The 27,086-nt window shown below is 34.8% G+C and overlaps 1 protein-coding gene and 2 long non-coding RNA genes across 14 annotated transcripts in view; 2 read left to right on the top strand and 1 right to left on the bottom strand.

Moving 5' to 3' along the window:
* The window catches only part of LOC144428077 (S-phase kinase-associated protein 2-like), a 287,944-nt gene that overhangs the window by 90,276 nt on the left and 170,582 nt on the right, over window positions 1–27,086 (top strand). The gene's annotated exons all lie outside the window — the stretch shown is intronic.
* LOC144428175 (uncharacterized) lies at window positions 32–27,016 on the bottom strand. Of its 10 annotated transcripts, none has more exons than XR_013478176.1 (8): window positions 26,940–27,016; window positions 16,374–16,515; window positions 15,379–15,601; window positions 12,874–13,017; window positions 5,302–5,445; window positions 1,363–1,515; window positions 988–1,063; window positions 32–382 (listed from the first exon to the last, which is right to left on the bottom strand). It is a non-coding gene; the product is annotated as an uncharacterized LOC144428175 (long non-coding RNA). The 10 variants fall into 10 exon arrangements; XR_013478174.1 differs by lacking the exon at window positions 26,940–27,016 and adding an exon at window positions 19,180–19,619; XR_013478175.1 differs by lacking the exon at window positions 26,940–27,016 and adding an exon at window positions 19,180–19,619 and having other exon boundaries at window positions 15,392–15,601.
* LOC144428177 (uncharacterized) lies at window positions 2,044–4,142 on the top strand. The gene is made up of 3 exons (XR_013478185.1): window positions 2,044–2,239; window positions 2,768–2,839; window positions 2,922–4,142. It is a non-coding gene; the product is annotated as an uncharacterized LOC144428177 (long non-coding RNA).

Below are 27,086 nucleotides of genomic sequence, written 5' to 3'. Positions count from 1 at the left end.
GTACTGACATTCAAGAAATTGAAAAAATCAATTCGGAAGAGGTGCTAAATTTTATTCTGGCTCTACAGCTTTGAGACAGGAATGTGTCAACGTAATGCACACAGACACAGGTGCAATCATAGTTGTTGCTTTCGTTGCTATTTAAAAGTTTAGTAATTTATTTCTTCTGCGAAAGACTCGCCAAGTGACGAAAAATCAACATAACTACGTTTGCTTCAAATGTTTTAGCATGCAAGAATTATTTGTTTGTTAGGCTTAAGTTAACCGGGTTCCACATATTTGTTGGACACGAAAGCGTAGAATAAAGCACTGCTGCACACTGCCTTGACTTGACAACACTTTTACTATAATCCTATCCATAACAGTTGTTTCTCTTCATGACCTGAACAATATAAATAAAAATACAGGGTTAAAGATAGTATATTGATGAAGTGCGCTAGATATTAAAGAAGCAAACTCGACCTAGGCAATGACTAAAACCGAATAATTTATATTCGAATATGTACAGATTTTTTTGTATTCTGAAATGCTATTTTTGAATTACATAAAATCCAATGTATATTTAATTATATGAATTTGGAAAAGTAAAACAGTAGAGTATTTATAGTTTTCAGATATTAAATGAAGGCTCTTTTGTCTTCGATTGTTATTGCATGTCGAAAAACTTTGCTCTACTCTAAAATCATGTGACACTAGTTTTGCCTGCATGTAACAAGAAATGACTAATGGGAATGATTTTGAAAAGTTTGTCACATCTCGGTTACTTGAACAGATCTGTGACAATACCAATAAGAAATTTACCTTGAGCATTTGGTTGATAAAGTATCCTCATATTATACGAATAATACAGATTATACACACAAACTAAAAATAATTTTCATTTAACAGCTGATACTAAAGAGGCTCTTATTTTTACTGAAAATTGCGAACATAAATTTAGGACAGTTCACATACAAATAAATGGCATTTAAATAGTGACAAACTCACAAATTTGCTCCTCCAATAGAGCTGATAAAATTGATCATCATCATGGCACTCAGACAGTTTACTTGACTTGAAACAGCTGTAGAAATAAATGAAAAATCAGAAAACAATGTTACATTAAAGAAATAGTTATGATAGCATGAACCATTGCATTCATGATAAGTTATTGGCAATATATATTCTAGTTATCAATATACTCATTCCTGCATTCTAGCATTTGGTGAAATTCATGGGCATGGTACCACAATATTCTAGTTTCATTTTATATAGCAAGAGTCAGAATCATTAATACCATAAATATCGTACATCTGTGCATACAGCATACCTATAACATGCAATATGATTTTACATTGGTGTATATCAAAATATCCAGCCAACCTTCTGCTATCTATTCGCTCCTTGTCTATTTTTTTGATCCAACTTCGGGACCTTGCAGACTTGTGAATTAGCCGATCGTAGGTAAATCTCAGTTCTGCTCATACACAAAATATAACTAAAAGGAAACTTTTGGGCACAGGTAGATTCAAATATCTGAAAATATATTATTTTTGTTAAAACATTTTGAAGTTTATATTACTGTATTAGGACTAGGAGTATCTGTTCGACGGTACTACTGCGCAACTGCTTATTCATACATACATATCATTATCAACAAAACTATACTAAAATACTGGGCCCTATGTCTGTTTATGACAAGAACCCTTATAGCAATAGACTACTGGTACAACTGTAGTCTACATTTAAGTCGAGATTTACGTCACAGAAAGTTAAACCACCTTTTTGATCCGGACTTAAACCGCCGATCCAAAGTTAAACTCCGATTCGAGGTTAAACTACATACCGGTAGGCTTTTCGCCGCTTTTGGAACTAAGTCAGGGACGGTAACGGCAATGTGAAGGCGGAATAACGTTAATAATAGATCACTTGACAATATGGTATAACTTTAGAAGCACGAAAATACCGCCATCACTAGTGAAATGCCATCTGAAGGCCTTCAAAACGAGCAACGCACCGTACCAGTCTATCGCCCTACACAAGTCTGAATATTTGCAATGTTTGTCTGAGCAATGACATTAAACAACATGATGCGCAACTACGGCATCTTTGGCCGAAGATCGTATTCGATAGCACGCTCCAATGCACATACTTGACGAGACGAAAACGAGCGAATGTGTGCTGCTTTCAAGGCATAGCATGAATGGTGTTCGTGCCTGCTTTCGATTTTAATGATATTTTGGAAAGTTGAGGTAAAAGGGTAAAGTAAATACTATTGTTGTATATCACACCCGGGCATCGCACTGTTAAGTACATGTGGGAAAGACAGCCTTTGTCAAATACTACGAAGTTATTAATTCAGTACGGTACGTAGTTGCCCATTTGCCGAAATTGCATATTTACTTACCCCTTATGGTTTCAAATAGTTCATGCACCTCCATTTGGATTTTTTTAATCAGTGAGGATATATAGTCATTGCTGATTGCTGCTCATTGTAACATACTATTGCGCATTCACTTTTATTTGCGTATTGCATCAACGTGTTAACAAGTTCACCTAACATTTCACTCATACCGGTCTATATTGTATAGTCTGATCTCTCAAGTATTTGGAGCCACGAATGCTTGTAATTTTTTGACTAAACCCTTTTATTAGTTGGTTTATATATCAAATTCAGTAAAACATTTTTCATAAAACATGAGATATTGGATTTATTAGCTTTTCCATTCTAAATCATATAGACTGCTTTATTAACGCGAAAATTAATAAATCTCCTCTCTTTCTTCAGATGTGAAAGTTGTGGACAAACCTGTCTAAGCATTGTGAGACCCCTGCAGCACAAGAGGCAATAGCAAAAATAGTAAGTATATCAATCAAGAAATTAAGCCGACATAAAGCAAAACTTTCAACTATTCGTCTAATCTCAATTTCCTATTATTTAGTCACAGGACAATTATAGCAGAAGGGGAGATATCAGAAGTCTGGCGACATATCAGTGACAGTGTGATTTCAAGAAATATAATTAGAGTACTCCATAAATGTTTGCAATAGAAAAACAACCTATGGAGGCATGCAAAGACATTTGACCCTTCGGTAGAGTTGTGTATGGCCCCCACATCCTGCAGGGCTTGAGGAAAATAACTAAAAATTCCAAAGCGTGAGATTGCATAAGCGGTCTTATTTGTAAAAATGCACAAAACACGCCAGACATACTTAAAACAGCTTTGCAAAATGAGGATTACGGGTAACTCACTGCACTTGTATTATATTTGGTTCATCAACTTTTGGTAGTACTATAGAAGAAATTCCGGAAGGGGTATAATCATCATTCATGATAAAATACTGTTATATATATTTTGGACAACTTCATTCTAGACCACGGATGTCAAACTCGCGGCCCCAGAGAACTTCCAGTGCGGCCCTCGAACGCTTAACAATAATTGTAATAGTATTTTGGAAGTTTTTTTTTTTTATCTAAATGTAATAGATTTTTCAAACCTTTTAAAGTGAAATTGATTATTCACACAGAAAACAATTTACTGAAAGTAGTTTTGAAATATTAATTTTTTTTCGTCCTTATTTTGACCTAATTAAGAATACACATCAAGCTAGCAAAAGAATACTTGAATAAAACACTTGAGTGATTAAATTAAACGCAAAGTACATGAAGAAGGTGGCATTTTCGAAGAAAATGGGAGTTGCAATATTTCTGCATTTCACAAAATTCTGAAGCACATTGTTTAATTTGTCATATTTCCATCAATACAATGAAAAAACACAATAAGCTCAGCAGTCAATATGACAAATTCGAAGACCAACTTTGAACAAAAAATTTCCATGTGTTTGTATATTAATATAATTATACAACGACTTAGTTACTAAAAATCAATATCAATAATAATTCAAGCAATCCTATGCCACGCAATGTGGTGCAAAATGTCTTTTTGAAAAAATCTGTCATTTGTTTATTACTGATCTATATATGAAATGATAAAAGTAACTTTTTTGCATTACTGGAATTAATTAAATATTCGCAAAGATCCAGATTAACCCATGATCATGTGACCTCGTTAGTTAGAGTTGGTACTATAAAATCATTTCAGTCTGGCCTGAGTATGCTGGTGACATAAAAAATTATGCCAAACGTCAGGACAAATGTAATTAAAAAACATTAGGTTTATACTGTAGTATTTTAGGTAATATTAGGTTCATATATTTAGATTAAATCATTTTTAGTGTATGTATTATTCTTTCCTTATCCAAAGCTTGTTCAAAAATGATTTTGATGGTTGTACATAGAATTTTATGATTTTTTATAATGAATACAGTAAATTGCAAATATTGCAATAATAGTGGAATGCAAATATTAATATGTAATTGCATTTGAAATTGAAGAAAATAATAAAACTTAATTCAACTGTTTAGTTGCATCACAATATATGTCACAAACTAAAACTATCTTAAAAATATCTTTCAAGTATACATTATCAAAAACTGTTTGCGACCCTTTTTACAATTTTCAAAATGCAATGCGGCTCTCGAAAACCCGTGAGTTTGACACGACTGATCTGTTCTAAAAGATTCAAGCATTGCTTTGCGAAATATTATCGCTTCAATAAAATTGAAAAAATCTCGCTATATTAAATACAAAATCGTTGCTATCATAAAGGTAAACCAATTCAGCCACTCGAAATATATTGGGCTTCACAAAGCAATGGAGGCAAAATTGAGAGTTTATGAGCTATGAACATTTGTTCTTTTCTTTGTCTTGAACTTTTCATACTCCACAGCCCCTCTTAATTTTTCAATTCTAATTACCATGTGATGGTCATACCAATGACATTAAACATTGTTTAATGTCATTGGTCTGAGCGACCAAAAACAATAAAGGTCAAAGGTCGGGGAAAGGTCCATAGAGGATAACTTTCATTTATTCCAACCTATTTCTTACCAATGAGATTATGTAGGGACCTTCATTTACTAATTTTTATCTGAGATATGACTTAAAATTATTGGCTGAAAAACGGGACAAAGACCCAACAAATACTGAAAAAAATCTGAAAATCACATAGCCAGTATTTATTAAGTTACTGTTAGGTTATTGACAGAAATAGACCGTTTCTAAACTCTTTGTATTGAAATGATTCATTTTTTTAATACTTAATACGCGTTCGCAGAACCCCGATCGTGTTAAAAATTTGATGAAAAAAATTTGCAATGGAATAAGAATCGAACATTAATATATCATTTCTTTTTAATGTGAATAAGAAGATTCTTTAAACAGGGTTATTGTCGAAAATATCGTATGTCTCAAAAACTTACGTATGTCCTTATTCTTCTTCAAATCTTTGTAGTCAGAATCTCCTCTTCCATCAATGAATTTAAACACCGTTATACAAATCTACATTCTACGTTGGTCAGCATACATACATAGACGAGCAGGGAATCGCCTGTATCGGTTTTTATCTGCAATCAAATTATAAGTCATTAAAACAGTGTTTATATTCATTATGACGTCATATTGGACCGGCCTGGTAAACAAGGAATATACAGTAGTGATGAAAATTTAAAAACCAAAAAAGTACCAACGTATAGCACCTACGCTTTTAAACATTTTTCACAGCTGATGATGACTTGAAACATGCGTAAATAAATTCTGTCACTGAACCATTGGGTTGAAAGGAAATTGGCACAAAGAATGTCAATAACAGCAATTGCGATTTAGTAAGTGATAGCCTATAATTAATGCTGATAATATAAAACGAACATAACACTGAAACGTTCCTATGGGAAATTTGCTCAAAGTCACGAAAACTCAAAGTGAAGCTACCGACGACTACTAATATATCAAGAGATACTGACACTATGTATAGAGTTGAATAATGGTAATGCGAGTTAGTAAATATCAACTGACGCGAAGCTTGGAGCAGTTCGTGTTAATTTGATTAAGAAACAAGAGAGCTATGCTCAAATATATGGACACGTAGCGCCACCCAGTGGGAATAATTTCGATGACGTCATAGCGAGAAAAAAAAGTGATAGCCTTCTGGAGAAAAATTTTATCTTCAACCACTGAAAATTTCAAAGCAATTGGTCCAGTATTCGAAGAGAAAAGCGATTTCTTCAAAACGTGTCAAAGAACAAGGACACTAAGCATAACAATAAGAACAACAACAACATAATATTGAAACGATCGCTATGTCCACTACGTGTCCAATAACTATGAGGTATTGAATTTCAAATACCGGTAGCTGAATCTCGTGGACGAAAATCTCGAAGCATAGAATATTTTGCCTGATATTTCACTGACTGTGAACGGGTCAGAATTCAAAGTAAACCGACCTTGACGGCTAAAATTGTTAGACTTCCCAATGCATACCGCGAATCTATGGTTGTGACCATTTCTGCTTACTTATTGTCACCATCAAGAATTAACACTGAAGATGAGAAGAATAAACTTTCAGGTAGATCGACTTGAGAGAAAAAAAAAACACTTTAGAGTTTAGGTGTATGTCGTATATGCGATAATATCGAAAAATTGCTGGCAAGCAGGTCGAAACATTAGAAATACGGTATGAAGAAAATGCATCGAAAATGCTAAATGACTATCGCGGATAACTTTTTTTTATTTTAACTTATTTTTTACCAATGAGAATATGTACCGACCTTTCATTTACTAAACTTTATCTGAGATATGACTTAAAATTAGTAGCTGAAAAACGGGCCAACGCGCCAACAATACTGAGAAAAATTTGAAAATCACATAGCCAGTATTGATTAAGTTACTGTTAGGTTATTGACAGAAATAGACCGTTTCTAAACTACTTGCATTCGAAATGATTCATTTTTTCAGTACTTGAGATCATTTGGCGTTTTTTAAAAACATATAAATGCATAAAATCGCGTTCGAAGCACCCCGTTTGTATTAAAAAATTGATGAAACAAAATTTGCAATAGAATAAGAATCGAACATTTTTCTTCAATATCAAGAAACGAGTATAATTATAGTATTATTAAAGCGTATTAGTGTTTCACTATGTTTCTTGATATAAACTTTAATGTGCGTCGGTAGGTCAACTGAACAGATAAAAGTACTGAAAGCTGAAAGTGATTTTTTGCAATCGCTGAAGACTTGAGCACACCGCACGACACGATTTTCAACTGCGTTTTGCAGGTTCAGGAATTGCTCACAGTCATCAGTTGCGGTCACGTTTAGTCGTAGATGCGCCTGTAGTAAAATATTTCTCCGAACCCGGACATGCAAATGAGAAATAGAAGATGACACGCAATATGAGCAGAGTTCAAAATCGTACTCCACAAAAGATTGTTCCAAATGTTTTCGGAGTCTCTAGTAAAGTCTGTCTGGTTTTTATTTAACCTTCACAGATGAAAGTATTACTCAGGGCACCTTAGCCCCTGATTCAAAAACAAAGAAGCCCAACGTGGAGTAACTTTTCTGTGAAACGTTTGGATCTGTTTTACAAATCCTGCAGCTCGGATGCATTGTCACTGTCTGTCTGTCTAGCTTAATATTCATTGTTAGTTACTGTCTTCGGAGACGTTTCTGATGTTTAGTATTGGTTTTAGTATTTTAATTTTGCAGTCAGAAATACCAGTTTGGATTGAAGTTAGAATCGGGGTTGAATGCGAGGTGCCCGATTGTGGATAAAATATAATTTTTGACTGCAGGATATGGCTGTATTATAGTTATACTAAGTAAATAACAGCTGCTTTCATATTTTAGCCATGCAAGTTACATTTAGTTCATTTTGGATTAAACTTTATTTGATAGTGTCACCTAGGGATCTAAAACATGGGGTATGTATCTAATCAGTCTCAAATAAAGTAATCTATATATAATTTTATGCATTTAGTTATCTGCTGATATTTGTAAATTTTAATTGCCACTGTACACCACTGTAAGATTTGTTTAGATATCCGCATGTTATATTCGGTTTGTTCATTGTTTTCCGTAGGTTTCATTCGAAATGTCGATGTTCCTGATTTTGTTTCAAGTACCATCGTATTAATTGTTATGAAGTTGGATTCAATTGCGGCAAAACTTTGAGGCACAGAAAGCGAGATGGGCACTTTATCGCTGTGAGTCGAGTTGCTTGAAAGCTGAATATAGTTGACAATAAATCGATTTGGCTGGGACAGGGCATGGGGCACGTTGACAATGGTCTCCATTCACGTAAGCCAGGAAAGCAGAAGGTTAACTCATTCCTACATATACGTGTGTATATATGTGTGTGTATTATAAATTTATATAATTTCAACAAGAAGCGGACATTAGGCGTGGGAATACAAGATATTTACGGCGCATCTGAAACATTATGTTTAAAACGTGGCGCATGGTATGTGAAAGGTTGGCCACACCTGTTATAGTTAGTCAACGTCCCTCCTTTTACTGTGGCGAATAAAGGACTCACCCCTCCCAGTCCCCTCGCTAGAAAATTTGAAATTTTGTTGCCACGAGGTAGATGCACGTCGCACAATGCGGATCAGGGAGTCTGCTGTGCAATTGTATTTTATTAATGATGGGATTTCCTATTTCGCGTTTGACTCATGCCATACGTTGCAAAATGATTATCAGGTGGGAATTTGATACTTAGAATATTGTTAGGTTTATTCATAAATTACCCAAATAGGTTTTGAGGATTGCTCTAATATATGCAATGTTATATTTATCATTGTCTTATTTTGTATCCTAGCATACTCGAGGCTGTTCTTTGAGTCCTTGTCAAAAATAGTCAATTTATTATTAACACCAATACTGAAGTACTAAGACTGTTAACACTGATGTCAACATCAGATGTGTTTCAGGCTGATAACAAAGTTTCTTTCAAAGTTTCTTGTTGGTGCATATATTGAAGACAATAATTTGGATTCCAAAGGACAGGATACGACTTTAGTTAGCTCGTAACTCGTAACCGTAGTGGGAAACCTTACTTCAAACTACTTATCCCACATGCACAACCTTTACATTTGCTCAATTTCTGATGAATGAGCTAGTATGAAAGGGAGGTTTGAAGATCATAGTGCCAGTATTTGACAAGTCAAAGAAAGTTAAACTCACATATTTTATTATCCACATAATTTGTTTCTGTTATCATTCTCTTAGAAGTATTTTGTGGTTCTCGTGATTGCATCGCATACGGCACCGATGTCTAGCAATAGAATGATGAGAAATTAGATTAAAAAAGGCGATACTCGCATTCGCTGAATGCCCGTAAAATTAGAATTTTTCACATTATAAAAAATAAGGAACGGGTAGATATAATTGACAATCTTCCAAATACATGATATGTGGCTCAAAGTAATTACATTTAATCTCAAACAAACTTTGTGATATATATATGAAGACGTTGTTGAATTATTACTTGTCTTAGGGAATTGGATGGAGCAAGATTCGAATCTAAATTTACATGCGTGTCGAATGCATAGATTTTCTGGAATCGTATTGAAGATCGATTTCTCTACATCTTTTACCGATACAATATTAATTTATGTTTCTACTAATTGCAGCATCCGTTATATAAGATCTACCCTAGGGTGGTCCAAGGTTGCGAGGTTGGCGTGACACAAAAACTTTTGGCGATGTCTCGCGGGCCGCAGAACGAGAAAACCCAAAAGTGATAAAACATCGGGAGTTTACCCATTTGCTCCTTGAGAAATATCGTGATATTTTTGGCATTTTTCTTCATGTTTGATTTTGTAATGTCCGCTAAAATTATATTTTTTCGTGGTAGAAATTACTTGGAAACACGCCAGACCCCGTCATTGAACGTTGTTGGGGAAAGGTAAATACGTTTCCTATTTCTTGTTCACCCATTCTACACTTATTGTATGATGAATTTATATATTTGACTAATTTCGTTACTTTTAGCGTGATCAGGTCTAGTGGTATCGTCAAATGACAACCAAAATATATGTCTAAGATGAGACTCCGGACCCAGCTAAAAAAAAACTGGATTGCGCGGCGCTATGTCAGGTCTGCGTTTCGTCATTGCTGTCACATGGCCACGTCTCTAAAATTGAGAAGTTACTTAAGGCGAGCTTCATGTACGAAGTTTGGATGAAAGCGCGATTCATCTCATCAGCTTGATCATGTCTGCACAAGACAATTTATTTTCCTCGTACCGACCACGGGAAGTCATTTCCATCCTGGTAGAGTCTTGACGTTTATCTTCTTTAGTACACGCTAAAATTGTTCTACGGGCGCAAGGAATGTGTGCTAGGGCCGCGGTTCGGACCACCCTGATCTACCCTATAAAGCTCGGTACAAGCAGTACTTAATCATATTCATGTAACTTCTATCCTGAAATCCCTACTGACATGCATTCTTAAATCATCATAGGTTGTTACTAGGGCTGGGAATGGTTAACCGGTTAACCGATTTCATATGGTTAACGGTTATGCTTTATTTTAACCGTTAACTGACATCTCAGGTACAAATCATCTTTATACCGTACAATTTCGTCAAATATGATTACGTCATCGCAAATTTATCTTTTGCGGCGTTTAATTCAAAAAAATCTTACTAACTGTGTGGGTAAGGAATCAATAAATGTAAAAAATAATGGAAGCACCAAGTTTGCTGATAATAAAAATTTACAATGATGAATTCAAAATCAGTTTTCGGTCGATTTCGAAATATATTGTTCACGATTTCATTGCAAAATCGGATATTCAATGTCATACAACAAGTGTGCAGTTGATGCCGTTTTTCTTTATGATATATATCTCGAAGTAGAATTTGCACATAGAACACTCAAAATTTGTCACATAAATGACGTTTAAGAACGGAATCGAGTTTTCTAAAATATTTCCACACGCCCGAACCACGCTGCCTATCTTTTGCAGCAGAGGAAACATGAAACTATCTCGATTCGTGAATAATTTTGAGCGATACCGGAATAAGAACACGCGGAATTGCTTTATGACCATTATGACGTAACAAGCTGAAATTATAATCATTACCTCAAACGTCACGCGGCGGTTAACCGGTTAACCGATTAATTTCACCCGGTTGACGGTCAAAGAGTTTTCCCTAAAATTCCCAGCCCTAGTTGTTACTGTTCCATCCGAATGTTGGCCAGGGTAAATATTGACGTTTTTACGTAAACTGCGAAGGCGCGTCTGACGCACTAAACAATAGTATGATGTGAGTTTGTTGATTAATTAGGATAATTGGTAAATTGGAAGCGCAATAGTTGAATATCTTGTCTCAGTCTATCTCAGTATTCGGTGTGAATCAGTGTTTACAGGTGCTGTATTGTTGGTAGTACTCGTTATGTATCTGTTGGAAATACCAATTTGTAAATTTACAAATTCTTGTAAGAACTGAGGTTTTCAAGTGTAATACAAATATATTTCAGGGCAGTATTACAGTTAAACTAACATAGTAACTACTGCTTTAATATTTTTGTCATAAAACTTGAATTATATTTACATCAGAGCATATTTCGTTTGGTTGTGTTACTTGTAGAACCAGGACATAACGTATGTATTATACTAAATTAGGTTTTGTATGTGTTTAATCTTTATCGTGCTGATTGACTTGAAATATAGAGAGTTGTGATATTATAATACTGCAAAATTGAGTTGTCTATCCGTATGAAATATTGAGTTTATGTTCCTTGTTTTCAGCAGATGCCATGTTCCTGATTCTATTCCAAGTTCCACCGTGTTGACTGTTTTTGTTTTGAATAAACTACACAGATTCTTAGTTGAATTACATTGGGACAGCACTTTAAAGCACAGACAACATGCTAAAACACTTTGCCCTCTCCTATCAAACACTGGTAACTGGTTCAGAAACAAATCGTTTAGTTCGTAACAGGACTTGTTTATTGGGGGCGCGTTGTCGAAATCTCTAACCACTAATAATAAGCTACGAATGTAAATTTTATTTTTATTTTGAATAGTCGGAAACATTTCTAAAATATTGCATTTGAAGAATATCCTAACGTGAAAACCAGAAGAATGAGCATGTATTCAAGTATTCAAAATGGAAATGAAACATTACTAATGTTTCTAGAGAAAGATCAAAAGCTTCCTTCATCACCCTTCCGAAAGTTGCAAAACCATCTACACATACAGCTAAACTCACATCTTCCATTAACCTTCTGATTTCTGGTTTTCTTCTCGCTAAAGATATTTGATTTTTGAGTCGATTTCTCATGCTCCACATTTTTAGGGAATATTTGCAAATGAGCGTTCTTGGCCTGAATCGCTTGTTATCTGGATAAAAGAACTCAATTCATATATTTTGTTGGAATCATTATGACGTCATACAAAACCTATGTCTTAGCAGTTATAGGTGGATAAAGACGCCGAAACGGCAAAATTATAACCGCATATAGAAGTATAGGCTGAGGTATGTTTCGTGATTATGACGTGTTGTTTCGGCCATCCACATACATATGTCGGTTCTTTTAATCACGCGCGTATCAAGTCTTGCGATCTGGTGGATATCGATATTTAATTTTTTTAATTTATTGCGGAATTACTGTGCGATCATTGTCGACGAGACGCTAGGAAAATTATAAGGATAAATTTGCAATCCCCATCTCCAAATTAACTTTATTTTGATTGTTATATTTCGTATCGGCTTTGATCTTCCTTATCGTCACTGTAAAATGAAAAAGTGAACAATATCTTTGCTACTGGCCTCAGAATTCGTTGTATTTTCTGTCACATCCATGTTTTTGCATTAAATATAAACCATGGAATGTCGTCATTGCGGATCGGTGAGAATTTCTGATATGATTGACTTAATGTTATACTTCATTAAGAACTTGTATCAATGTTTCGAAATTTACAAATGTGAATAAGATGATTCTTTAAACAGGGATATTGTCGAAAATATCGTACGTCTCAAAAACTTACGCATGTCATTATTCTTCTCCAAATCTTTTTTGTTGGAATCTTTTCTTCCATCAGTGAATTGAAACACTGTTATACAAATCTACATTCTACGTTGGTCAGCATACATAGATAGACAAGCAGGGAATCGCCTGTATCGGTTTTTATCTGCAATCAAATTATAAGTCATTAAAACAGTGTTTATATTCATTATGACGTCATATTTGACCGGCCTGGTAAACAAGGAATGATACAGTAATGATGAAAATTTAAATACCAAAAAAGTGCCAACGTATAGCACTTACGCTTCTAACATTTTTACAGCTGAGCATGACTTGAAACATGTCTAAATAAATTCAGTCACTGAACCATTGAGTTGAAAGGAAATTGGCACGAGGAACGTCAATAACAGCAATCGCGATTTAGTGAGTGATAGCCCATAATTAATGCTGATAATTTAAAACGACCATAACACTGAGACGTTTCTATTGGAAATTTGCTCAAAGTCACGAAAACTCAAAGTGAAGATACCGACGACTACTAATATACCAAGAGATACTGACACTATGCATAGAGAGTAATAATGATAATGCGAGTTAGTAAATGTCAACTGACGCGAGGCTTGAATCAGTTCGTGTTAATTTGATTAAAAAATAACTATGAGGTATTGAATTCCAAATAGCTGAATCTCGCGGAAGAAAATCTCGAAGCATAGAATATTTTGTCTGGTATTTCACTGACTGTAAACGGGTGAGAACTCACAGTAAACCGAATATGACGGCTGAAATTGTTAGACTTCCCAATGCATAACGCGAACTTATGGTTGTGACCATTTCTGTTTACTCATTGTCACCATCCAGAATTAAAACTAAAGGTAAGAAGAATAAGCTTTAGGTAGATCGACTTGAGACAAGAGTTAAAAGAAAATAAAACTTTAGAGTTAAGGTGTATGTCGTATATGCGATAATATCTAAAAAATTCTGGCAAGCAGGTTGAAATATTAGAAATACCGTATGAAGAAAATACAGCGTAAATGATAAATCGTGGATAACTTTTTCATTTCAACCTATTTGTGACCAATGAGATTATGTACCGGCCCTTCATTTACTAAATTATATCTGAGATATTACTAAACATTTACTAAGTAACTGAAGAACGGACCAACGCGCCAACAATACTGAAAAAAATCTGAAAATCACATATCCAGTATTCATTAAGTTACCGTTTGGTCATTGACAGAAATAGACCGAATCTAACTTCCTTGCATTTGAAATGATTCTTTTTTTTTTCATTACTTAAGATTATTTGGCATTTGTTAAATATATATATACATATACAAAATCCTTGTAGTAGAACATATAAAGTAGCAATAAACTAGAAGCAAACATTCCCTTTTGAATGGTCTAGCTAGGAGACTTGGTTGTTTTCTTTACAGAACCGTGTTCGTGTTCGAGATACCACTATATATAACATTGCAGAGTCGGAAACAATTCACGACCAACTGAAAATCCCAGATATAATCAGTTAAAAATTCATTGGAAATAAAATTTGCAATGGACTACATTTTTCAAGATATTAAGAAACGAGCAAAACTAAAGCGTATACGTCTTTAACTTTTATTCTAAATATAAACTTTTATATGCGTCGGAAGTGCAACTGAACAGCTAAAAGTACTGAAAGCTAAAAGTGATTTTTTTTAACAATTTACAAATTCAACCAAAACTTGTTTTTGATGACGAAAAACAAAAATTACAATTAACTATAAACCAAACAAGCCTATTCCTTTTTGATCGCGACATAATTGCTTTCTGTACAGTAACGCGTTATATTTGATACTATTATACAATATTATCAAGTTTGGAACCATTAACGACTAAAAATAGTATTTATGTTTGCAATAGTTTAGACAGCTTCATACCTTCAGATATGATGAGATACACTATCAACAGAGGAAAGTTTATCAATGAACTACGAATCAAACGTTTTTAATTTTTTACGTCCAAAATAAACATATATACTAAAATTGGCATTCGATATGCACATATTCAAGCCATGCCATGCAGTCATGGGCATGTATTCCGTGATTCTGAAAATTAAATATTTCTGTTGTTGCTAGGAAAGAATTAAAAGCTTACTTCATTAGCGTTTCAATAGTTACAAACCCGCCTGAAATAAATACCAAACTCACATTTCACCGGAATTACCCTATTGACCATAGTCCATAGTATATCATACTTTGGGTTCTTCCGCAGGTAATCCAGAGTGAATAAATGAGTGCGTGAACTCAAGTTGGGGTGAAATAATTTTATTAAATGACGATAAGATTACCGACTATACGAAAATTAAAATCAAATCAATTTCTCGTGTTGTGACGAGATTTCGGGACCACTTCAAACTTGCGCAATACAACATTTTGAAAAATATGAGTGATTATATTAATTCAATAATTTGGATTTTAGCAAAACATTACGTTGATATGTGAATCAGAAGGTTCCTCAAAAGCATTATATCCAAAAAAAAATATTACACCTCAAAATCTTACGCCTCTCATTAAGCTTCTCTAAATCTTTGTAGTCAGAATCTCCTCTTCTATCAATGAATTGAAACACCTTTATATGATTCTACACTCCACATTGGTCAGCAGCAAACGGCAAGTATTTGTCTGTATCGGTTTTTATCAACAATCACATTATAACTCCATAAATAATGTTTCTATTCATTTTGACGTCATTCTGAACCGATGGCCAGTCTGCTGGTGAATAAAAACGGATATAATGATTACAAAAGTTTAAATATCAAAAAAGTACAGACGTTTAAAATAAATATCTTGACTTAAACTTTCTCGACGTGTTGTAAAGAATTTGTACACGTACGTACAAACGTACGTATTTAAAACAATTTATGTAAGAATTCTATTATACATTTCTTTCAAAAAAGATTGTAATATTGGAGAAATTCGACCTCGCGCAGTTTCGACTACCACAGACTTAAGCCCACTACATGGCAAGAGTTTAAACTGCATTTAAACACCTTTATACAATTCTACATTCTACACTTGTCAGCAAACGTAGATAGACGAACAGCCAAATTAGATTCATTAAAATAGTGTTTATATTCATTATGACGTCATACTGATTTGTAAACCGGCCTGGAAAACAAAGCAGCATGAAATAATGATGCAAGATTAAATACCAAAAGTTACCAACGTTTAGGACCCACGCTATTGGCATTTTTCACAGCTGAGGATAACTTACAACATGCATAAATATATTTAGTCATTGAAACATTGGGTTGAAAAGAAATTGGCACAAACAATGTTAATGACAGCAATCGCGATTCAGTAAGTGATAGCCTATAACTAATGCTGGCAATATAACACGACCATACAACTGACACGTTTTCATTGTAAATTTGCTCAAAGCAAAGTCACGCGAACTTACTCAAAAGATCTTTGATCTCAATCTGGTTTACTTCATTAGCGTTTCAATAGTTACAAAATAGCCTAAATACAACAGCGAACTCACATTTCACTAAAATAGTCTTATTATCTTTTTCTCTTATCTGAATCTGGTTTGTCTTCTCCTCTTTTCTAAAAGAATTTGTGTATATTTCTCTAATGCTTCACAGTTTAATAAAAGTCGGTCTTTTGCTCGTATCGCTGACTCTCTGGAATAAAAATAAAGCATGTACTGCATTGTTTTAACTAATTATTGTTCATGAAGAACCTATTTCTAACATTTCAATGTGGACAAATGAAACATAAAAGGCTTAAGCTCAAGCGCACTCGTGTTTTCTGAATGTATGTGAGATTAAAGATTCTCACGCTCGAGAAATACCTGCAACAAGACCGAACAACTCATAATATTTAATTTAAAAAAATATCTTGACTAAAACTTTCTCGACGTATTTTTTACCAATGAGAATATGTACCGACCTTTCATTTACTAAACTTTATCTGAGATATGACTTAAAATTAGTAGCTGAAAAACGGGCCAACGCGCCAACAAATACTGAAAAAAATCTGAAAATCACATAGCCAGTATTGATTAAGTTACTGTTAGGTTATTGACAAAAATAGACCGTTTCTAAACTCCTTGTATTTGAAATGATTCATTTTTTCAATACTTGAGATCATTTGGCGTTTTTTAAAAACATATAAATGTATAAAATCGCGTTCGAAGCACCCCGTTCGTGTTAAAAAATTGATAAAACAAAATTTGCAATAGAATAAGAATCGAACATTTTTTTTCAATATCAAGAAACGAGTATAGTTATAGTATTATTAAAGCGTCTTAGTGTTTTACTTTGCTTCTTGATATTAACTTTTATGTGCGTCGGTAGGTCAACTGAACAGATAAAAGTACTGGAAGCTGAAAGTGATTTTTTGCAATCGCTGAAGACTTGAGCACACCGCACGACACCATTTTCAACTGCGTTATGCAGGTTCAGGAATTGCTCACAGTCGTCGGTTGCGGTCACGTTTAGTCGTAGATGCGCTTGTAGTAAAATATTTCTCCGAACCCGGACATGCAAATGAGAAATGGAAGATGACACGCAATATGAGCAGAGTTCAAAATCGTACTCCACAAAAGATTGTTCCAAATGTTTTCGGAGTCTCTAGTAAAGTCTGTATGGTTTTTTTTTAACCTCCACTGAGGAAAGTATTACTCAGTGCAGTGAGTGCACCTTAGCCCCTGATTCAAAAACAAAGAAGCCCAACGTTGAGTAACTTTTATGTGAAACGTTTGGATCTTTTTTACAAATCCTGCGCCAAAAAACAACCCCGCCACCGCTCTAACTAAAAAAAAGTAATTATCCAGTAAGGATTTGACTTGGGGTTAGGAATGCTGATTTTCCCGAAAATTAAAATTGTTAAATCATTTATAACACTAACTTGATGAATGATTTGCTAATTTGTTCTTTTAAAACTTGGCGGGGTGTTTGCCTCAAATGTCGCATTTTCCCATTATTGTCGGGGTCTCGGTAGAAAAGATTAAAATAATTATGTGCTAACTGATGACTTTCATTGCACTAGTTTGTTAAGTGCAGTTGTTTGAACTTGTTATTTAGACACAGTTATGTTGAACGACAGCTCTCCTATTAGGACTCAGTTCAGTTCTGAATATGATGACGCATGACGTCACGCAGTCGACGAATATCATCTGACGCAGTGTCCAATAACAGTATTTCGACAGTGTTTCGATTATTCACTGTAATTAGCATATTGATAGCAAGCAGCTAATATGCATTGTCACTGTCTAGCTTAATGTTTATTGTTAGTTAGTGTCTTCGGAGACGTTTCTGATGTTTAGTATTGGTTTTAGTATTCTCCGTTTTGCAGTTAGAAATACCAATTTGGATTGAAGTTAGAAGGTGCCCGATTGTAATTAAAATATAATTTTTGACTGCAGGTTAGGGCTGTATTATAGTTATACAAGATAAATAACAGCTGCTTTCATATTTTAGTCATGCAAGATACATTGAGTTCACATTGGATTAAACTTCATTGAATAGTGTCACCTGGGGATCTAAACATGGGGTAAGTATCTAATCAGTCTCAAATAAAGAAATCTATAAATAATTTTATGCATTTAGTTATCTGCTGATATTTGTAAATTTTAATTGCCACTGTACACTACTGTAAGATTTGTTTAGATATCCGCATGTTATATTCAGTTTGTTCATTGTTTTATGTAGGTTACGTTCGAGATGTCGATGTTCCTGATTTTGTTTCAAGTACCATCGTATTAATTGCTATGAAAGAATTAAACAGATTTAAAGTTGGATTCAATTGCGGCAAATCTTTGAGGCACAGAAAGTGAGATTGGCACTTTATCGCTGTGAGTCGAGTTGCTTGAAAGCTGAATATGGTTGAAATAAATCGATTTGGCTGGGACAGGGCATGGGGCACGTTGACAATGGTCTCCATTCACGTAAGCCAGGAAAGTAGAAGATTAACTCATTCTTAAATGTTATCAAAACAAGAAGAACCGTGTTCGCTCGCGATGTAATCAAGTGTGGATGAATGAGTGAGTGAGATCAAATCGGCGTATAATATAATTTCATAAAATGACGAGAAGATTACTGACTATACCGAAAATTAAATCAAAAATAAGTCTTATATTGTGACTAGATTTCGTGACTACTTCAACTTGGAAAGTAATGAATTTGAAAAAATACCAGTATCTGAAAGCTACAGACATGAGTAATTTTAGTCAATAATTTGATTTTGAACAAAACAACGTAAATATATGATTGCTTTTTAATGTGAATAAGAAGATTCTTTAAACAGGGTTATTGTCGAAAATATCGTACGTCTCAAGAACTTACGTATCTCATTATTCTTCTCCAAATCTTTGTAATCAGAATCTCCTCTTCCATCAATGATTTGAAACACCGTTTTACTACGTTGATCAGCATGCATAGATAGACGAGCAGGGGAATCGCCTGTATCGTTTTTTATCTGATATCAAATTATAAGTCATTAAAACAGTGTTTATATTCATTATGACGTTATATTTGACCGGTCTGGTAAACAAGGAATGATACAGTAATGATGAAAATTTAAAAACGAAAAAGTACCAACGGGTTGAAAGAAATGCACAAAGAATGTCAATAACAGTAATCGCTATTTAGTAAGTGATGGCCTATAATCAATGCTGATAATATAAAACGAACATAACACTGAGACGTTTCTATTGGAAATTTGCTCAAAGTCACGACTCACGAAAACTCAATGTGAATCTACCGACGACTACTAATATACCAAGAGATACTGACACTATGTATAGAGAATAATGGTAATGCGAGTTAGTAAATATCAACTGCCGCGGGGCTTGAAGCAGTTCGTGGTAATTTGATTTAGAAATAAACGAGAATATCGGTCAGAGACCGTTGACTTAACGATCGAAAGTTAGGGGATCCCCCAAAACAGCGCTCTTACTCAATAGTGACACTTTGTGTCCCATCACTAATCAAATAATATCTTACAGTCTTACTTACTTTGATCTTTGATCTTACTCTTACTTTGATCAATATCAAGAAACGAGTATAAATATAGTATTATTAAAGCGTATTAGTGTTTTACTATGTTTCTTGATATAAACTTTTATGTGCGTCGGTAGGTCAACTGAACAGATAAAAGTACTGAAAGCTGAAAGTGAATTTTTGCAATCGCTGAAGACTTGAGCACACCGCACGGCACGAGTTTCAACTGCGTTTTGCAGGTTCAGGAATTGCCTCATTGCTGCTCACAGTCGTCGGTTGCGGTCACATTTAGTCGTAGAAGCGCTTGTCGTAAAACATTTCTCCGAACCCGGACATGCAAATGAGACATAGCAGATGACACGCAATATGAGCAGAGTTCAAAATCGTACTTCACAAGAGATTTTTTCAAATGTTCTCGAAGTCTCTAGTAAAGTCTGTCTGGTTTTTATTTAAACTCCACAGAGCAAAGTATTACTCAGGGCAAACTTAGTTCCTGATTCAAAAACAAAGAAACCCAACGTGGAGTAACTTTTATGTGAAACTTTGGATCCTTTTTACAAATCCTGCGCCAAAAAACGAACCCGCCACCGCTCTGACTAAAAAAAGCAATTATCCAGTTAGGGTTTGGCTTGGGGTTAGGAATGCTGATTACTCCGAAAATTAAAACTTTTAAATCATTTATAACCCTAACTTTACGAATGATTTGCTAATTTGTTCTTTTAAAACTTAGCGGGGTGTTTGTCTCAAATCTCGCATTTTCCCATTATTGTCAGGGTCTTGGTATAAAAGAATCGAATAATTATGTGCTAAATAATGATTTTCATTGCACTAGTTCAGGGATAGCGAACTTTTTTCGATGAATGGGTCGAAAATAATATTTTTGTCGCGTAAAAGAAGAGAGTGGGTCACATATATTTAATCAATGTTTGTATCTATAAAAAAAACTTCTGAAACAAATCTTATGAGTTTCTGTTGGTGTTGGTGTAGTTTTGGGCTTTACTTATGCAGTACTTCTATCAGGGACTTTTTATGGCATTCGATTTTATGAAATAAGAGTACGAAAACACGGATATGAATTACCAAAAACGTTTATGACGATGCGGCAAACTATTTCACTGTTCCAAAGCGTTTGGAGGGAATTCCACTCTGATAGTGTTATATTTTTTGATCGGTTTTCAACCACATTAAGGCACTTCTACACTGCCCCGTTGTTATTTCAGATTTCTAGGTTTTTATTTCAAGTCTGAAATTTTTTTTTCTCAACGGCATTGTAGGCGATAAACTAATAAAAATCAAAGTGGCATCTAGTTCTCGTATTATCTCGACGTTGCGAGAAATAAACAGATCAATTGCATTGTTATGTCATTAACTATATCAGAGCCAATAGCTGAATAACGGTACACGGCGGAGCAGACTTGCGTCTAAGATTAGGGGTTTTGAAAATATCCATACCGGTTCAAAAATTAACAATTTGAGAATAAGCGATCGCGGCCCCGACGGTACATTATAATAGTTTAGTTATTGTTAGATTAATTTATGACCGGTTTTATCAATTTTTATTACTAATATGTTAGCATTTTATTTTTATTTTATTCGTGCCTTGGCGGGTCACGAATAAAACGCGGTGAGTCACTTTGTGACACGTGGGTCAGTGGTTCGCCATCCCTGCACTAGTTCGTTAAGTGTAATTGTTTGAACTTGTTATTTAGACACAGTTATGTTGAACGACAGCTCTGCTATAAGGACTCAGTTCAGTTCTGGATATAATGACGCATTACGTTACGCAATGGACGAAAATCGTCTGACGCAGTGTCCCATAACAGTATTTCGACAGTTTTCGATTAATCACTGTAATTAGCAAATTGATAGCAATCAGCTCGGATGCATTGTCACTGTCTAGCTTAATGTTCATTGTTAGTGTCTTCGGAGACGTTTCCGATGTTTAGTATTGGTTTTAGTATTACTAATTTTGCAGTTAGAAATACCAATTTGGATTGAAGTCAGATTCGGGGTTAAATCCGAAGTGCCCGATTGTAATTAATATATAGTTTTTGACTGCAGGTTGGGGCTGTATTATAGGTATATCAGGTAAATAACAGCGGCTTTTAGATTTTAGTAATGCAAGATACATTGAGTTCACTTTGGATAAAACTTTATTGGATAGTGTCACCTGGGGATCTAAAACATGGGGTATGTATCTAATCAGTCTCAAAAAAAGTAATCTATAAATAATTTTATGCATTTAGTTATGTGCTGATATTTGTAAATTTTAATTGCCACTGTACACTACTGTAAGATTTGTTTAGATATCCGCATGTTATATTCGGTTTGTTCATTGTTTTCTGTAGGTTTCGTTCGAGATGTCGACGTTCCTGATTTTGTTTCAAGTACCATCGTATGAAGTGTTATGAAAGAATAAAACCGATTTTAAGTTGGATTCAATTGCGGCAAAACTTTGAGGCAAAGAAAGCGAGAAGGGCACTTTATCGCTGTGAGTCGAGTTGCTTGAAAGCTGAATATAGTTGACAATAAATCGATTTGGCTGGGACAGGGCATGGGGCACGTTGACAATGGTCTCCATTCACGTAAGCCAGGAAAGCAGAAGGTTAACTCATTCTCAAATGTTATCAAAACAAGAAGAACCGTGTTCGCTCGCGAGGTTATCAAGTGTGGATGAATGAGTGAGTGAGATCAACTCGGAGTATAATATAATTTCATAAATTGACGAGAAGATTACTGACTATATACGGATAATAAAATCAAAAATATTTCTTACACTGTGACTAGATTTCGGGACTACTCCAATTTGTAAAGTAATGCATTTGGAAAAAATACCAGTATCTGGAAGCTACAGACATGAGTATTTTCAGTCAATAATTTTGATTTCGAACAAAACATAACGTTAATATATAATTGCTTTTCAATGTGAATAAGAAGATTCTTTAAACAGGGTTATTGTCGAAAATATAGTACGTCTCAAAAACTTACGTATGTCATTATTCTTCTCCAAATCTTTGTAGTCAGAATCTCCTCTTCCATCAATGACTTGAAACATCATCATACAAATCTACATTCTACGTTGGTCACCATACATAGATAGACGAGCAGGGAATCGCCTGTATCGGTATTTATCTGCAATTAAATTATAATTCATTAAAACAGTGTTTATATTCATTATGACGTCATATTGGACCGGTCTGGCAAACAAGGAAGGATACAACGAGAATATCGGTTGGAAACCGAAGACTTATCGATCGATAGTTGGGGAATCCCCCAAAACAGAAACTGCAGTTTCGATTCATCCGCTCTTGTAACTTGCGCACTGCGCATCGCACACACACACTCGGCGGGTCTCAAAATTCTCTCGCTTTACAAAAATCTAGATCACTATATCAATAATTGATTGATAACTCGCTAATTATACGACATAATTCGCCCAAATTCAATAGGCTTCTGGTCCGATATAAGATGAATGCACATGCGAAATCTGGAGCAGATTCAATCTCGCTTTCGTGAGATATCGCGTGCATCTAGCAGACAAACATACAGACATACAGACAAATACCTATCAACATACTTACTGATTGAAATCGATAAGTAATAATGATGAAAATTTACATACCAAAAAAGTACCAACGTGTAGCACCTACGCTTTTAACATTTTTCACAGCTGAGGATGACTTGAAACATGCGTAAATGAATTCAGTCACTGAACCATTGGATTGAAAGGAAATTGGCACAAAGAATGTCAATAACAGCATTCGCGATTTAGCAAGTGATAGTCTATAATTAATGCTGATAATATAAAACGAACATAACACTGAGAAGTTTTTTTGGAAATTTGCTCAAAGTCACGAAAACTCAATGTGAAGCTACCGACGACTACTAATATACCAAGAGATACTGACACTATATGTATAGAGAATAATGGTAATGCGAGTTAGTAAATATCATCTGCCGCGAAGCTTGAAGCAGTTCGTGTTAATTTGATTTAGAAATAAACGAGAATATCGGTCTGAGACCGTTGACTTAACGATCGAAAGTTAGGGGATCCCCCAAAACAGCGCTCTTACTCCGCAGTGACACTTTGTGTCCCATCACTAATCAAATAATATCTTACAGTCTTACTTACTTTGATCTTTGATCTTACTCTTACTTTGATCAATATCAAGAAACGAGTATAAATATAGTATTATTAAAGCGTATTAGTGTTTTACTATGTTTCTTGATATAAACTTTTATGTGCGTCGGTAGGTCAACTGAACAGATAAAAGTACTGAAAGCTGAAAGTGAATTTTTGCAATCGCTGAAGACTTGAGCACACCGCACGGCACGAGTTTCAACTGCGTTTTGCAGGTTCAGGAATTGCCTCATTGCTGCTCACAGTCGTCGGCTGCGGTCACATTTAGTCGTAGAAACGCTTGTCGTAAAACATTTCTCCGAACCCGGACATGCAAATGAGACATAGCAGATGACACGCAATATGAGCAGAGTTCAAAATCGTACTTCACAAGAGATTGTTTCAAATGTTCTCGAAGTCTCTAGTAAAGTCTGTCTGGTTTTTATTTAACCTCCACAGAGCAAAGTATTACTCAGGGCAAACTTAGTTCCTGATTCAAAAACAAAGAAACCCAATGTGGAGTAACTTTTATGTGAAACTTTGGATCATTTTTACAAATCCTGCGCCAAAAAACGAACACGCCACCGCTCTGACTAAAAAAAGCAATTATCCAGTTAGGGTTTGGCTTGGGGTTAAGAATGCTGATTACTCCGGAAATTAAAACTTTTAAATCATTTATAACCCTAACTTTACGAATGATTTGCTAATTTGTTCTTTTAAAACTTAGCGGGGTGTTTGTCTCAAATCTCGAATTTTCCCATTATTGTCAGGGTCTTGGTATAAAAGAATCGAATAATTATGTGCTAAATAATGATTTTCATTGCACTAGTTCAGGGATGGCGAACCTTTTTTGATGAATGGGTCGAAAATAATATTTTTATCGCGTAAAAGAAGAGAGTGGGTCACATATATTTAATCAATGTTTGTATCTATAAAAAAAACTTCTGAAACAAATCTTATGAGTTTCTGTTGGTGTTGGTGTAGTTTTGGGCTTTACTTATGCAGTACTCCTATCAGGGACTTTTTATGGCATTCGATTTTATGAAATAAGAGTACGAAAACACGGATATGAATTACCAAAAACGTTTATGACGATGCGGCAAACTATTTCACTGTTCCAAAGCGTTTGGAGGGAATTCCACTCTGATAGTGTTATATTTTTTGCTCAGTTTTCAACCACATTAAGGCACTTCTACACTGCCCCGTTGTTATTTCAGATTTCTAGGTTTTTATTTCAAGTCTGAAATTTTTTTTTCTCAACGGCATTGTAGGCGATAAACTAATAAAAATCAAAGTGGCATCTAGTTCTCGTATTATCTCGACGTTGCGAGAAATAAACAGATCAATTGCATTGTTATGTCATTAACTATATCAGAGCCAATAGCTGAATAACGGTACACAGCGGTGCAGATTTGCGTCTAAGATTAGGGGTTTTGAAAATATCCATACCGGTTCAAAAATTGACAATTTGAGAATAAGCGATCGCGGCCCCGACGGTACATTATAATAGTTTAGTTATTGTTAGATTAATTTATGACCGGTTTTATCAATTTTTATTACTAATATGTTAGCATTTTATTTTTATTTTATTCGTGCCTTGGCGGGTCACGAATAAAACGCGGTGGGTCACTTTGTGACACGTGGGTCAGTGGTTCGCCATCCCTGCACTAGTTCGTTAAGTGTAATTGTTTGAACCTGTTATTTAGACACAGTTATGTTGAACGACAGCTCTCCTATAAGGACTCAGTTCAGTTCTGGATATAATGACGCATTACGTTACGCAATGGACGGAAATCGTCTGACGCAGTGTCCCATAACAGTATTTCGACAGTTTTCGATTAATCACTGTAATTAGCAAATTGATAGCAATCAGCTCGGATGCATTGTCACTGTCTAGCTTAATGTTCATTGTTAGTGTCTTCGGAGACGTTTCTGATGTTTAGTATTGGTTTTAGTATTACTAATTTTGCAGTTAGAAATACCAATTTGGATTGAAGTCAGATTCGGGGTTAAATGCGAAATGCCCGATTGTAATTAATATATAGTTTTTGACTGCAGGTTGGGGCTGTATTATAGGTATATCAGGTAAATAACAGCGGCTTTTAGATTTTAGTAATGCAAGATACATTGAGTTCACTTTGGATAAAACTTTATTGGATAGTGTCACCTGGTGATCTAAAACATGGGGTATGTATCTAATCAGTCTCAAAAAAAGTAATCTATAAATAATTTTATGCATTTAGTTATGTGCTGATATTTGTAAATTTTAATTGCCACTGTACACTACTGTAAGATTTGTTTAGATATCCGCATGTTATATTCGGTTTGTTCATTGTTTTCTGTAGGTTTCGTTCGAGATGTCGACGTTCCTGATTTTGTTTCAAGTACCATCGTATGAAGTGTTATGAAAGAATAAAACCGACTTTAAGTTGGATTCAATTGCGGCAAAACTTTGAGGCAAAGAAAGCGAGAAGGGCACTTTATCGCTGTGAGTCGAGTTGCTTGAAAGCTGAATATAGTTGACAATAAATCGATTTGGCTGGGACAGGGCATGGGGCACGTTGACAATGGTCTCCATTCACGTAAGCCAGGAAAGCAGAAGGTTAACTCATTCTCAAATGTTATCAAAACAAGAAGAACCGTGTTCGCTCGCGAGGTTATCAAGTGTGGATGAATGAGTGAGTGAGATCAACTCGGAGTATAATATAATTTCATAAAATGACGAGAAGATTACTGACTATATACGGATAATAAAATCAAAAAATTTCTTACATTGTGACTAGATTTCGGGACTACTCCAATTTGTAAAGTAATGCATTTGGAAAAATACCAGTATCTGGAAGCTACAGACATGAGTATTTTCAGTCAATAATTTTGATTTCGAACAAAACATAACGTTAATATATAATTGCTTTTCAATGTGAATAAGAAGATTCTTTAAACAGGGTTATTGTCGAAAATATCGTACGTCTCAAAAACTTACGTATGTCATTATTCTTCTCCAAATCTTTGTAGTCAGAATCTCCTCTTCCATCAATGAATTGAAACATCATCATACAAATCTACATTCTACGTTGATCACCATACATAGATAGACGAGCAGGGAATCGCCTGTATCGGTATTTATCTG

This window comes from Styela clava, chromosome 10 (assembly GCF_964204865.1).
Source record: "Styela clava chromosome 10, kaStyClav1.hap1.2, whole genome shotgun sequence".
In the NCBI taxonomy this organism is placed as follows: domain Eukaryota; kingdom Metazoa; phylum Chordata; class Ascidiacea; order Stolidobranchia; family Styelidae; genus Styela; species Styela clava.
The sequence above is the reverse complement of the archived record's forward strand: the minus strand, read 5'-3'. Positions and strand labels throughout refer to the sequence as shown.